This window comes from Triticum aestivum, chromosome 6D (genome assembly GCF_018294505.1).
Source record: "Triticum aestivum cultivar Chinese Spring chromosome 6D, IWGSC CS RefSeq v2.1, whole genome shotgun sequence".
In the NCBI taxonomy this organism is placed as follows: Eukaryota; Viridiplantae; Streptophyta; class Magnoliopsida; order Poales; family Poaceae; genus Triticum; species Triticum aestivum.
In genome coordinates, this window is record NC_057811.1 from 172,587,102 (window position 1) to 172,600,889 (window position 13,788).

The 13,788-nt window shown below is 53.0% G+C and overlaps 1 long non-coding RNA gene across 1 annotated transcript; it reads left to right on the top strand.

Moving 5' to 3' along the window:
- The first annotated feature begins 6,961 nt into the window (after positions 1 to 6,961).
- On the top strand, positions 6,962 to 8,342 carry LOC123144354 (uncharacterized). The gene is made up of 2 exons (XR_006471390.1): positions 6,962 to 7,812; positions 7,908 to 8,342. It is a non-coding gene; the product is annotated as an uncharacterized lncRNA (long non-coding RNA).
- The last annotated feature ends 5,446 nt before the right edge of the window (positions 8,343 to 13,788 follow it).

A 13,788-nucleotide genomic window follows, 5' to 3' on the forward strand; every position in this document is an offset into this window, starting at 1 on the left:
AACCCAGCGCGGGCGCGTGCAGGCGGCCGACGCGGGACCGACTTGCGGGGAGGCGGCGCACCAGGTCGGACGGCGAGCCGGCCCGCGGGATGAGGCAGCACGACGGGCGCGGATGGCGGAGAGGAGCCCGGCGTCGAGGCGCTCCAGGATGGAGCCACGGACGGGTGGAGGCCCTGGCCAGCGGCGGCGCGCCGCGGGGGAGGCGGAGCGTGCGCAGTAGCGTCAAGGTAAGGCACACGGGCGGAGCACTAGTGGTCGCGTGTAACGACCCGACCTGAAATCGGTCAAGTCTCTGTGTAGCTGTACCATCCCAAGATCATGCTGGCACACACAGTACATTGATGCAAAGATTCAAAGTTCAATCACACCTGAATTTATTACACGATTCTCATATCGAGTCTTTATTACATCATAATAAATTCGGCCGAAGGCCAACTCATGAGAAATAAACTAAATAAAGCTGCGGAAGCATAGACGAATAGCGAGTCCATCCGACTCCAAAGGGCCATCGCCAAGCGTGGATCGTAGCCTCACTCCTGGTCGGAAAACTCCTCTGCAACATAAGACGTTGCAGCCGTGTAGGTCAGCATTTTGAATATGCTGGCAAGTCATGAAAAGAGAACAACAATAAAACTACTAATACTATATGCAATTTGGCTGTGGGGCTCTAAGTTTCATTGTTTTGCGAAAAAGCCGGTTTTTCCCTACAACAAGGACTTGTTTGCAATTACTACAAAATTGTTGGTAGTTATTGAGATGGTTCCGCCAACCAATGTCTCGTTCCCAATTATTAAATAACCCCCTCAATTAATTTATTAAGTTCAGTGTTGAGATATCCGAAATACTCCAATTCCAGAGGCTCATTTGTCCGTAACCGGGGACACGGCTAATCGATTAGGTTGTTACTCTGCAGAGGTTTGTGCACTTTACCCGCAAGAAACGTTCCCTCCTTTTAAGTCTTCGCACTGCCTGGTGTTTGAAGACGGGACGAACGAAACAGGGTCTTCCGAAGAGTTCCTCTGGGCCACTGCCGGTGCCCATCCAATCCTACCGTTCTTCTACATCTCGTAGCACCGTCCGGCCAGAGTCACGCCTAGGGTCAACCAAGCCAGAGCCCATAATGGCTTGCGGCTGCACAGGTAAGCTTCCGGTCAATGGGGTATCCATCCGTCTCTTCGTGGCTGGGTGAAGCTTTCCGCAAGATGTCATGGCGCTTCTCCATGCATCCCGGCCATCCGCTGGTTTCTCCAGGGTGCCCGTCAACCGTTCTCCACCCAGTAGTGAATTTTGAAGTCCATCTTGAGCTTGACGTCATGGGGTTGTCATCATCTTGACTCTCACATCTCCCTTATGAATCACTCAACCAACCCCGTCTACGAGCATAGCAAAATAAACTACATCGTCCCGGGCATTGGTAACAAGGGAGAAGGGTTCATCCTACCTCATGATACTACTTAAGAACATAACTTAACAAAATTCTCCTACTGCATGCATGGTGGGGAGGTATAACTCTAATGCAATAAAATCATAGGTATTGTAAAAACATGATCAAATGACTTGCCTGGCTGACGGTCTTCGAAAGCTAACGAATCGTAATAGCAGGCTTCGCACTCCGGAAATTCTACCGAGTCAAACAATAGCACAAATAAGTATAGCACAATATAACATAACAGCAAGTTGAACTAAAACACCCACGTACTCAAACCAAAACCAAAGAAAAACTCGGAGAAAACAAATCAAGGTTTTCATCATATCAAGCAACAACTAAGAAATAGTTTTACACAACTAAAACCTTTCTTAACAGAACCTAAGCATTGGTTTTGCTAACTAACAGAAGGAAAAACATCATACAAACTAGGAGCAAAAAGAATCACATCAAAAGCTATTATAGAACTCCTATTATGCCTAAAACAATGCTAGCAAAGAAAATAAAATAACAAATTTTATTCTACTATAAATAAAAGTTCATCCTCTGTAGCTACAGAAACTAATCTAAAATAAACTATAACATAACAAAAATAAAATTATTTACTAACTAGAACAGTAGGAAAACAGTAGCTAGCTAAATAAACAAGAAAAACTTGATTTCGACCTAAAATTAATTGTTTATTAAATCTAAAATACCAAAACAAGTTCCTACTGCTAGGCATGGTCAAAACTAAGCAGTAGAAAAAAATAATCACTAAAAAAAAATAATCCTAACTCAATTTATGGCAGAAAAACTAATCTGTCTAAATCTAATATAAAACTATTTCTAATAATTTAAACATGGCTAAACCTATTTTCTACAGAAACTACAACAATTTTGCAAACTAACAAAAAAAGAATCAACTAAAAATAATAAATAACCTAAAAGATATAGATTTTTCAAGATTGGAACTATTCTGTTTTAAAACAGAAACGAAAATAAAACTAACGCGCTAACGGGCCGAAACAGTGAGCGTTCTAAAAGTAAACAGCGCCTAAGCGTTTAATAATCCAACGCGTCCACGGGCTAACAGAAATAAACCAGTCGGCCGGTCCAACTAAACCACAACATAAAATAAACCGATCTAAACCGAAACTAAAACCGATTTAAACAAATAAACCTAACCCTTCACTACTTCTAATCTACTCCGTAGATTGCAGATCGAACGGTGGAGGGCGGCTCCGGCGACTTACAGTGTGGCGACGACGGCGACGGACAACGGCGGCTCGGGCGTGGACGGCGCAGCTGCTCCGGTGGTCCTGGGCGGCGGCGGCGACGTCGGGGAGATGCGGCGGAGCGTGGCGAGGTCGAGGGTGGTCTCGGTGGAGCTCGGGGGCGACTGGAGCGGCGGGGACGAGGCGGTGCAGAGCCCGGTGCTCTGCAGCTCCGGCGGGCGGCGAACGAGGTCAGGGCGACGGCTTCGGGGGCTCCTGGGCAGGTAGATGGTGTCAGGGGGGTGCGCGTGGAAGCGGCGGTTCCGGTGGAGTAGTAGGGAAGGGCAGGGGGTGCTCACCGGCGATGAAAGTGGCGGTGAACCGAGGTGGCGGCGGCGAGATGCGAACGGAGAGGGCGCGAGCTACGGGCGGGGTTGAGCTTAGGGTTTTAGGGGGATCGAGAGAGGAGAGGCAAAGGTATTTATAGGACATCAACTTGGAGGAGGGGGCGGCTTCGGAGCGCGATCCCGTGGAACTCGGAGGCGGCAGCAGCGGCGAACGCGCTCTGGCGCGGCATAGCGTGGGCGAGGGGAAAGAGAGAGGGCGGGCCCCGCGGGTCAGTGAGGGGGAGGGAGAGGGGAGCGAACAGGCGAGCGAGGGCGAGGGGGTTCGGGCATCGGGCGCTGGGGCAGGCCGGCTCGGGCGTCGGTGGCCTGCGCATGGCCCGCTGGTGGGCTGCGCTCGGCGCTGGCTGGGCCGGTTGGCCGGGCTGGCGCCTGGGGCCTTTTTTTTGAATTAGAGAGAAAGAAAAAAATATAGAGAAATATATATTATTTTATATAGGACATATATATATATATATCAAAATTCTCAGGGGAATTAATCCTACAACGTGGACATTTTTCAGAGGTAAAACTCAAACTAAAAAAAACAATTTTCTGGAAATCCCAAATAAATTTCAAATTTAAATTCAAACTTTTTGGCAATATTTTTCTTCTGACATTTTTGGAGTGTCATGTTTACTCCTCTCATACTTTTGCTCAAGTATTTGTCAGGCATTGTTTGAAATAAATTCAACTGCCAATTTGAATCCAAATTCCAACAAACTCAAAAGCCTCTGAAATAATACAAATGTCACTCAATTCAAGCAATATGCATAGATGCTTAGCTACAATTGTAAAACATTCCAAATGGGAAATTTGGGATGTTACATCGCGGGTGTGGTCGCAAGTGGCCACGCAGCCGGCGCACCCACGGGATGGATCTCTGCTTTCGCTGGGAATTCACGTCTCTAGAAATTTTTACTCTCCATCTTTTGTATTACTACGTGAGAGGAGGAAGCAATCCACAGAGAGAGAGAGAGACCAGGCAGGATGGCCGCGAGAGAAAGAAGAGTCTGGAACAGATGGTGGTGGAGCTCAGGCAAGGCTCGTAACTCGAGACGAGAAGGAGGCCCGACGGCAGTCGGAGCAAGAGCTCGTCGGCGGCGGCGGACGTCGCGGGAGGAGGAGAAGGAGTAGCTAGCATCTGACCAATGTCCGGCTATTGTCTGACCAATATACACACACTATCCAACTTGCATCTGGATAGTGTACGAAGAGTGTATGGCTATTATCTGTGAAGAGTATGGCTAATGGTTTGACCATTGTTTGACTTGCATCTAGCTAGCTTGCATAGATGGTATGTGGAGGAGTGAACACGCGTTTCGGCCGAAGCAAGGCGCAACGCGGAGGGGAGCATACGCGAGCGGTGCGTGGATGGATGCGGCCGACCGAAGCGAGGCACCGCGCGCGGCGCGCGCGCGGACGAACAGCCGGTGTCGCAACGATGGTGATGACGAAGGCGGCAAGGCCGACGACGAGGACGCACCGTACCGCGCGGCCGCTCCGGGAGCGGGTCGTTGTCGAGCCCCCGTGCGCTACCGGAGAAACGACGCGACGCCGCGGTGGTGATGGCGAAGATGGTCCCGCCCGGACTGTGAAACCAGCAGCAGCGCGGTAGCATAGTACCGCCCCACGGTGGGCGCCAAATGTCGTGGTATTCTCACGGGGGGTGCAGGACGACATATGCCACAAGGTGGCTTCGTGTGAGGGCAAGACTGCTGCTGATAGGCCCGGGAGTGGGTATGCGAATAGCACGCGGTAGTTTACCCAGGTTCGGGGCTCTTCGGAGAGATAATACCCCTACTCCTGCATGTCTGAGTATATCTGGTATAGAGTGCTCCTGGAGCTGTATCTGAAAGCAGTGCCACAGGAATCTGGTTTCATATATGCATGTATGTGACATGCTCTAGTGGCCGGCCATGATCATGGCTTGTGGTCGTGAGCATGTGTATGCTCATGCGTGTGTGTGTTGTGTTCTGGATGAATGGATGGATGTGTGCCCTTATATAGGCATGGGGTAGCTTAGAGAGTAAGCTAGGTAGTGGCATGGGCAAGGCATGGTGGGTGTCATCCTTGTCCCCTGGGTCACTTCATAAATAGTGCCTAGGGACAAGGGACACTGTACATGATGGCTAGGGTGACACGTGAACAGTGCCGGGTACGGCCGTCACGTCGGGGTCGCGTCAGGCTGCAGTTGACTTCGAGCAGTCGGCTGGTTGGAGCAGTCGGCAGCCAGCAGCCGGCCGGGGTGGCCGGGCTGTCGGCAGCCAGCAGCCGGCCTGGTGGAGCAGTCAGCAGCCAGCAGCCGGCAGCCAGCAGCCGGCCTGGTGGAGCAGTCAGCAGCCAGCAGCCGGCCAGGTGGAGCAGTCAGCAGCCAGCAGCCGGCCGCGTGGAGCAGCCAGCAGCCGGCCGAGTAGTCGGACTGAGGGGCTTTGCTAGCCCCGATGTCTTGAAATATCGTCTTGCCGTCTTCGGGATACCCGTCGCCTATAACTCCGACAAGCACTTTTGGTAAGTGGAACTTGGTAAGGGAACATTTATATTACGTGCTGAATTTTATCTTCACTTGTCACTATGGAAGATAATCCTTTGAGGGGCTTGTTTGGGGTATCTTCACCTCGATCGGAAGTGGAAAGAGCCGCTCCTCATCCTACTGGAAATATTTATTATGAAATCCATTCTAGTATTATGGAAAAACTGCTTGCTAATCCCTATGTAGGAGCAATACATAGATAAAATTTGTGGATTGTTCAAGATTGCAGGTTTATCAGAGGATGGAGTTAAGAAGAAAGTATTCCCTTTGTATCTGAAGAGAAGAGCATTGGCATGGCATAGGCTATTGGATGAACACAAAACATGGGACTGGAACCGGTTGAAGCTGGAATTCCATCAAAAAAATTATCATATGCACTTGGCTTATCGTGATTGGAATCATATATATAATTTTTGCCTCGTGAAGGAGAAAGTACCGCTCAAGCTTGGGGAAGCTTAAGGACATGATGCACACATGCCCCAATTATGAGCTCCCGAGAGATATGATCATGCAAAGGTTTTATGCTCGGCTTTCTAATAATGATAAAATAATGATTCTTCTTCCAATGGTTCTTTCTCAAAAAGAAGTATTGAATTCAAATGGGATCTTATTGAGAGAATTAAACGCAACTCTGAAGATTGGGAAATCAATAAAGGTAACGAGTCCAACATAATTATTGAATTTGATTGTGTTAATTCTTTTGTAGGAACTGATGTTTTTCATGAGCTTAGTGCAAAATATGGACTTGACTCTAAGATAGTAGCTACATTTTGTGGATCATTTGCTGCTCATGTTGATCTCCCTACGCAGAAGTGCTTTAAATTTCATCCACCTATTGAAAATATTTGTGAAGAACCAACTATTGCTAAAACTGAAACAATTCACTACTGCAAGATGGTCCAAACGCGACAGTCCAATCAAAGACCCTTCGACGAAACTGTGTGCGATGCATCAATCACAAACGGTGATGTAATAAAATCGTCAAAAAGATGCGAAACGTTTGCGATGGCGGTGACATCAAACACGGTTCAGATTGGAGTTGCGTGTGCGATGTGTGGCAGACGGTTAATTCAGAAGAACTGTTTGCAATGAGGCAGAACAACAGAAACGGGCAGCTAGATGGGGCTGTGTGCGATATATGGCATACAGTTCACTTGGATGAACTGTGTGTGATTAGGCAACACAATAGAAATGGTTCAACTGAACAAGATGTGTGTGATACGCGGCAAACAGATCCGTAATCAAAAATGTGTGCGAAGACCAATGATAACACAGACGATTGCTGCTAATAAGCTATATGATTTGCTCTGTCTACAGAATAATATATATATAGGGTGGGTTATAACACCCCTTAAAACCTTATTCTGATAATACCTACCCTTACTCTGCTAACACCACTGACCCACCCCGTAGCTACAAACTAACTACACAAAACAACCGATCGGACTGCGCGGTAAAAAAAAACCACCCACCCTGAGCCTATCCTCTCGCCCATCGTGCTCCTCCATCCAATCCCCGCAACTTCCCCCACCCAGTCCGCCGCCGCACCACCTGCCTCCTCACCCGGCCGCCGCACCACCTGCCTTCCCACCCCGCCGCCAGCCCGGGCTCGCGCCGGCCCGCCGCCTCTCACCTCCAACCGCACCTCCTTGCCAGCCGTCGTGCCCTCCCAGGCGCCCTGTCCTCCTTCCTCTCGGCGCCGAAGTGCCCTCCTTCCTCCCCATGTCGGAGCGCCCCTGCCTCCTTCTTCCCGTGGCGCGCCGCCCCTCTATCCCGCGAGCCGCCACCCACCCCACCCCTCCCGGTACTGCCTCCTAACGCCGGCGAGCACAAGTCCTGTGCCTTCCCTCCCCTAACTTGCCTCCCCTAACCTCCCTCCCCCACCGTTTCTCGGATCTGCCTGTGCCATGGCTGGATCTACCTTCGACGTTTTTGGTGGATCGCAGCTCGTCGAGGAAGACGCTGGTGGCGCGGATCCTTGGTGGCTTGGGGAGGCTTGCAACACAGGGATCCCGCGCGACAGGGTCGTCTTGTGCAACATCCATCCAGCAGGAGTCAGCAGTTCCATGGTGGTCACGCTGTCTCCAAGGGGCGTCTTTTCCGACCCCGGCTGAGATCAACAGCCACTGCGCTGCTGTTCGCTTGCCCGGCCTCTCTCTGGCTCTCCACCGTCAACGGGTGGGCGACAAAAAAATTGCAGCCGCGCATGCTGTATCTGACGGCCATCGATGGTCACATGTGGGACGAGCCCAACCGTGCAGTATGCTGGAGCAGGTTGTGCAGTACTTTTTGAAATTTTCAGTAGTTTATTTGTTGTAGATGTGCGGTTCACTTCTTCAGCCACCTCTCTCTTGCTGTTCACTTGTCAGGATAGAGAAGGACGGTGGTGTGAACTACTTCGATGGGAGCAGCAGGGGAGTCGCGGTGGTGTTTCTGCCTCTGGATGTCACAGTTGTGTCGTTCGGCTGTGCCCCATTACGGCTTGGTATTTTCCCTTTCTTGTTGATACATGCTTCGGTGCAGTCGGCTTGATCGAAGATGAGGTTCGGCTGGTTTGTGTATGCTGGTCAGGGTGTCTTGTGTGTACATGCAGCTCATGGCGTGATGTTGGTTCAGTTCGTTGGCAAGCGGTTCTGTATCGCGGGCGTGCAGCTCACCATCGTCAGGCTCGCAGTTCGTTTGGTGCTGGCAGGGTCAACACAACTGGACCCAGGACATACGACTTTGATTTCTTTTTCATTTTGTTTTGAGTCGGTTTTATGTAAATTTACAGGGCTGTGTTTGAAGTTGAATTCTCATTAGTATGCGTGGGGGGTGTCTTTTCTCGTTCGTACGATTTCTTGCGATTTGGTTCCTTGCCTTAATTCGGAGTTCGCACCTACTGCCTCCCCCTCGCGAGCCCCTCGGGAGCGGGGGCTGGGCGCGGCGCACGCGCGCTGCGCGCATGTCCTGCCATGACGGGCGCTTGCTTCTTGCGAGGCCGTCTCGGACGGATCGGCAGGCCCCTCAGAAGCTCACGACCTCACGAGCCGGTTCAGAACTTGTTCTGGCTAAGGTAAATCGCGGCAGCAAGCCTGCGGTGGGACTCGCAGGCTCGTAAAAACGCATTTCCAGCTTGTCCTAAGGGATAGAAGCGGTAATCTCATGATGAGGGGCTTCCCCTCCTCAAAATGCTCTTACAACTTCCTGGGCCGTCCCCGAGTTTTCGCATGCAGGGTTAACGGCGAGGAAGAACGGACTCAATCGGACATATCGCTCACTGCATCCTCCGGCTCGCCCTCAGGCGTGTCGCTGGCGCCGTCACTGGCATCACCGCCACCGTTGCCGGCGTCGCCCTTGTCGGTGTCAAAACCGGCGGATCTCAGGTAGGGGGTCCCGAACTGTGCGTCTAAGGCGGATGGTAACAGGAGGCGGGGGACACAATGTTTACCCAGGTTCGGGCCCTCTCGATGGAGGTAATACCCTACTTGCTGCTTGATTGATCTTGATGATATGAGTATTACAAGAGTTGATCTACCACGAGATCGTAGAGGCTAAACCCTAGAAGCTAGCCTATGATTATGATTGTTGTTGTCCTACGGAATAAACCCTCCGGTTTATATAGACACCTTAGCGGGCTAGGGTTACACAGAGTTGGTTACAAGGGAGGAGATCTACATATCTGAATTGCCAAGCTTGCCTTCCACGCAAAGGAGAGTCCCATCCGGACACGGGATGAATTCTTCAATCTTGTATCTTCATAGTCCAACAGTCCGGCCAATGTATATAGTCCGGCTGTCCGAGGACCCCCTTATCCAGGACTCCCTCAGTAGCCCCTGAAACAGGCTTCAATGACGATGAGTCCGGTGCGCAGATTGTTTCCGGCATTGCAAGGCGGGTTCTTCTCCAAATTCTGAGTACCCGTCGAGTAGTGTCTGGCTCCCCATGAATGTTGCACTCCTTGGCTTCTGCGCCTAATAATGGCTATCCTCCACGTGTCGAGCGAATGCGAGAAGTCGGGGCATTTTTACACTTGCCACCCTAACCATGTGAGTAAATCATCTATTTAAAGAGACGGGGATCCTCAGATCCATATCACACCATCCTCCCATAGCGATTATCCATCGGAGCGCGCTCAGAAAAGTCCATCCCATCATGGCCGGCCATCGCAACTCCTTCTCTCGCTCCCGTAGCCCTAAGCCAAGGAATTGGAAGAAGTGTTCCCTCCCCCACAGCCAATTAGTAGAGTTACAGACCCAGGGGTTTCTCCCTCCAGCGTATATGGTCCCCGTTCGAGCCGGACTTGCCACTTACAACGACGGGGAGCAAGCGGAGAGCTTTCCCAACCCATCCATGGGGGAGCGGGTATGCCTTGTCCCTTACTTATTAAGGGGGCTCGGATTTCCAATCCATCCGTTCCTCCGCGGGCTCCTGGAGTTCTACGGCCTCCAGCTGCATAACTTTACTCCCGCCTCCATATTACACATCGCTGGCTACGTCGCCCTTTGTGAGCTGTTTTTGGGCTGCGAAGCTCATTTCGAGCTATGGAAGAGGCTATTCTGCCTCGTACCCCGTACACAGGAGGGGTCAATATATCAAGTGGGCAGAGCCGAGATATGGCGCATCGTCGGGACCGGATACCTGTCCGGTACTCCGAAGAAGACATCCGAAGACTGGCCTTCGGAGTGGTTTTATATGGAGGACGTCCCCCTTATAACGCCCCTTCGAAGGAACACCGCAGCTGACGCCCCTGGAGCCCCCAGGAGGAAGATAACAGAGAGGTCCTTTACTTGATGGGCCGGATAAAAACGCTGGCCAAATCAGGATTGACAATAATCGAGGTTATGTCAATATGTATAATGCGGGGGGTGCAGCCACTTCAATATCGGGGACAACCCATGTGGCACTTCAATGGAGAAGACGATGCCACCCGATGCGGTCGTAAAGGTCCGGACTCCGTCGCTGCTCTAGCGAAAATACTGTCCGATTTATATAAAGGAGAGGAAGAGGAGTTCATCCGCATTAAGCCACAGGATGGATTCTCCATGTACAAGCCCCCAAACTGGGTGAGCTGCTACTTTTTACTCCAGACCTTCCCGCATTCTTCGTCATAAGTATTTACCTTGCTATTTCATAGCAGGAACTGTGAAAAGCTATGAGGGAGGTCCACAACCCGTCTCCACAACCAGAGGACCCTGACTGGGCCCTCGACCCCGGACTCGAAGAAGATCCGGACACATTTGTGGAGCTCATCGACATGACGTTCTATCAGTTAAGCTGCGACGGTGCCTTGGTGGCCATCATAGACGATTATCCCGGACTGCTCCTTGCATCTCATGTAAGTAAAACCGGAGTCCCAACTTCCGAGAAGGATCCCTTTTTTGTTTTTTGCACTTCACCTACCGCACACATATGGTGTCTTACAGGGAAGGCCCTCGGGACGCCATGTCGAACCCGCAGTGACTCACCAACAAGGGGCACCGAAACCGGGTAGGCTTAAAAGGAAGGCGGTCAGGACTGAGACGCCGTCGTAGAGGTATGGAAAAGAACCCTGCTCCGTGGTTGTCGTCTTGAAAATATAATGGCGTCCATGGTTCCTGGCAGGAAAAACGCTCGCCGGACCGTATCCGGAGAACCTGCCGGCCACGCCTCCACCAGCCGGGCTCCAGAGCCGGACTTAGAGGCAGATGCTAACGTGGGGACAACGCCGGATGTTCCTCCTACAGAGGATGCGGATAGGCTGTCCGCTACGAATTCCAAAGTGGAGAGTGCCATGAAACACAGGCGTCGCCGGGCCGTACTCCGCGACCCTTGTTTCTCTGAAGAGGCGTTCGATGCCTTCAACTCAGGAGATGCGTACATCCGATGTCGGATGTGGGGTTCCGGCAAACCCTTAAGGTTCGAACACTGGGGTGCGCACGAAGTCTTTCCCTCCTACCGATCTACGCCCTAGCTCGCTAAGATCTCGCGGACGAACTCGACGAACTCGCAACACAGAAAGACACGAGGTTTATACTGGTTCGGGCCACCGTTGTGGTGTAATACCCTACTCCAGTGTGGTGGTGGTGGATTGCCTCTTGGGCTGATGATGAACAGTACAAGGGAAGAACAGCCTCCTGAGGTTGAGGTGTTCTTGTGTGTAGGCTCTTGATCGGGTTGCATCAAGCTAAGATGAGATTGCCCCTACTATGGTGGCTAGCTCTACTTATATAGGCCCTGGTCCTCTTTCCCAAATATCGAGCGGGAAGGGAGCCAACAACGGCGGGCAAATTTGAAGGGGGACAGCTAGTACAAGCTATCCTGACAAAAGTGGTCTTCGCCTGCGAAAAGCTCTGGTGTGACGCCGTCTTGGGCTCCACGATGACCTCCGCCTTGCCGTCCTCCTGGTCTTGGTCTCGTTACACCAATATGGCAACCTTTGCCTGATGCCTCGGTACTCTTCGCATGCGCTGGCCTCCTTAGCACCAAAGAGGAAACTTGGACGCTGCGCGCGCTGGCGCCCGCCTGGCGCCGTGCGTCATGGCTCACGTCATGAGGGCCTCATGACGTTTGCACCGCCTTGATATCTCCGCTCCTCGTGAGCCTGCCTGGCTAGGCTACTCCAGAGGAGGTCTTGCGTCGTCCGCCTCGCGAGGCTTGGACCCTCGCGAGGGTCTTGGATGCCTTGTTGATGAAGATGGGTCGTACGGCCTGCTGGCTTAGCCACGCAGTGGGCCGCAGGTAGGCAAGTCTGGGGACCCCTGTTCCCAGAACGCAGACAGTAGCCCCGGGCCCAAGGTGCGCTCGAGCTTGGCTTCGCGGCGAAGCCAAGGGTCAAGGTCGGAGCACCGCGGGCCCCAAAAGCCTGCGGCCTTGGTTGACGCATGGCGGTTGATTGGACGTGGGCGTCTCCGCTTCCCCACGCTGCCTCGGCAACTGCACGACTTGACAAGTCCCTGCGACATGCAAGGAAAACCATCATTACCTGTGATCGTGGGGGACGCCGGTTGGCCTCCTCTTGCTATAAATGGGGAGGGGGCGGAGCCCCAGTCGCCCATCTCTCCCTCGCTTGCTTGCTCCTTCCTCCTTGCTCCACTGCTGACAACAATGGCGCCCATCAGAAGGTTTTCTGCTGAAGAGAAAGGAAAAGCTCCCTGTGATGACCCGGGGCCTCTTCCGCCGAAGAAGAGGTCGATCCATCGCCGTGATGAATCGGCGATGCAGGTGGTGACGAGGCCCTGGTGCGAGCGGCCTCCTCCGGGGTACCCGCTACCCTTGTACGCCCGAGCTGAGGGCTCGGGAGGACGGAGTGAAGAGCAGCGCCGCCCGCGCCGCGTCCGGGGTCGCCGCGCCACGGCGACACGTGCCGTCATCCCCGGGATCCACGCCGCTGACTCCTCGCGCGAGTTTGTGCTGTGGGCGCCGATGCCTCCAAGCTCTTGGATCCGTTTCCCGCGGTTCATCTCCGATGTGATGCCGCCGAGGGGGCCTCTCGAGCTCTGGTTGCAGCACGCCGACTGCAGCGCTCCGGCGACCGGAGCAGAGATCGAAACAGTTCCCACCGGCAAGATCTTCATGACCCGCGGCTGGGGGGAGATCGCACGGGTCTGCTGTGCGAGGGGCGCCCTCGCGATCCACTTTGAGTACAATGGCGCCTCCACGCTCTTCTTCAAGGTCTTCGACGCCGAGGGCCGCCGCCTGGAGTGCTGCCCTGGAGAGGAGCGGCAGACCGACGCGCGCTCCGCTCCTCGCGTCTACTCCAGAAGCAGGAGCCCTTGGGAGTCCAGCAGCTCTCTTGAGATTTACGAGACTCCGGAGACGAGCGACGACAGCTACGTGCCCCCGAGTTCTCGCCGCGCTCGGAGCAGAGCTGCGGCGTCCGGCCGTCGCCGCCGCTGATCTGGATGGGGCTGGCGCCTGTCTCCCATGGCCCACTGTTGATGATGGCGTCCGCCACGGAAGGATGTAGATAGGATTCCCCTTAGTATCAGCTTTTGTTTCCTGCGAAGAATCATGAACCACCCCGTGGGGGCATGTAAGGGTCTGTAATGTTTTTGGTGCCTATCTTCCTTGTTATGAAAACTTGGTGAGCGCATGTCCCGTTAAGGCTCGGTTCCCCCTTTCTTTCCTCGCGATGGCTTGTTGCTATACACGGACAGGTCCCGGTCCCCAGGCAGGCTACAACCGTCGCTGGTATGCCAGGTCGCGTGTCGTGGTCAAGGCCAGGAGATGTGCGGCCCGAGGTCCACTAAGAGCCCCTGAGGCACGATGCTCAGGAGGTCCCCCTTAGCG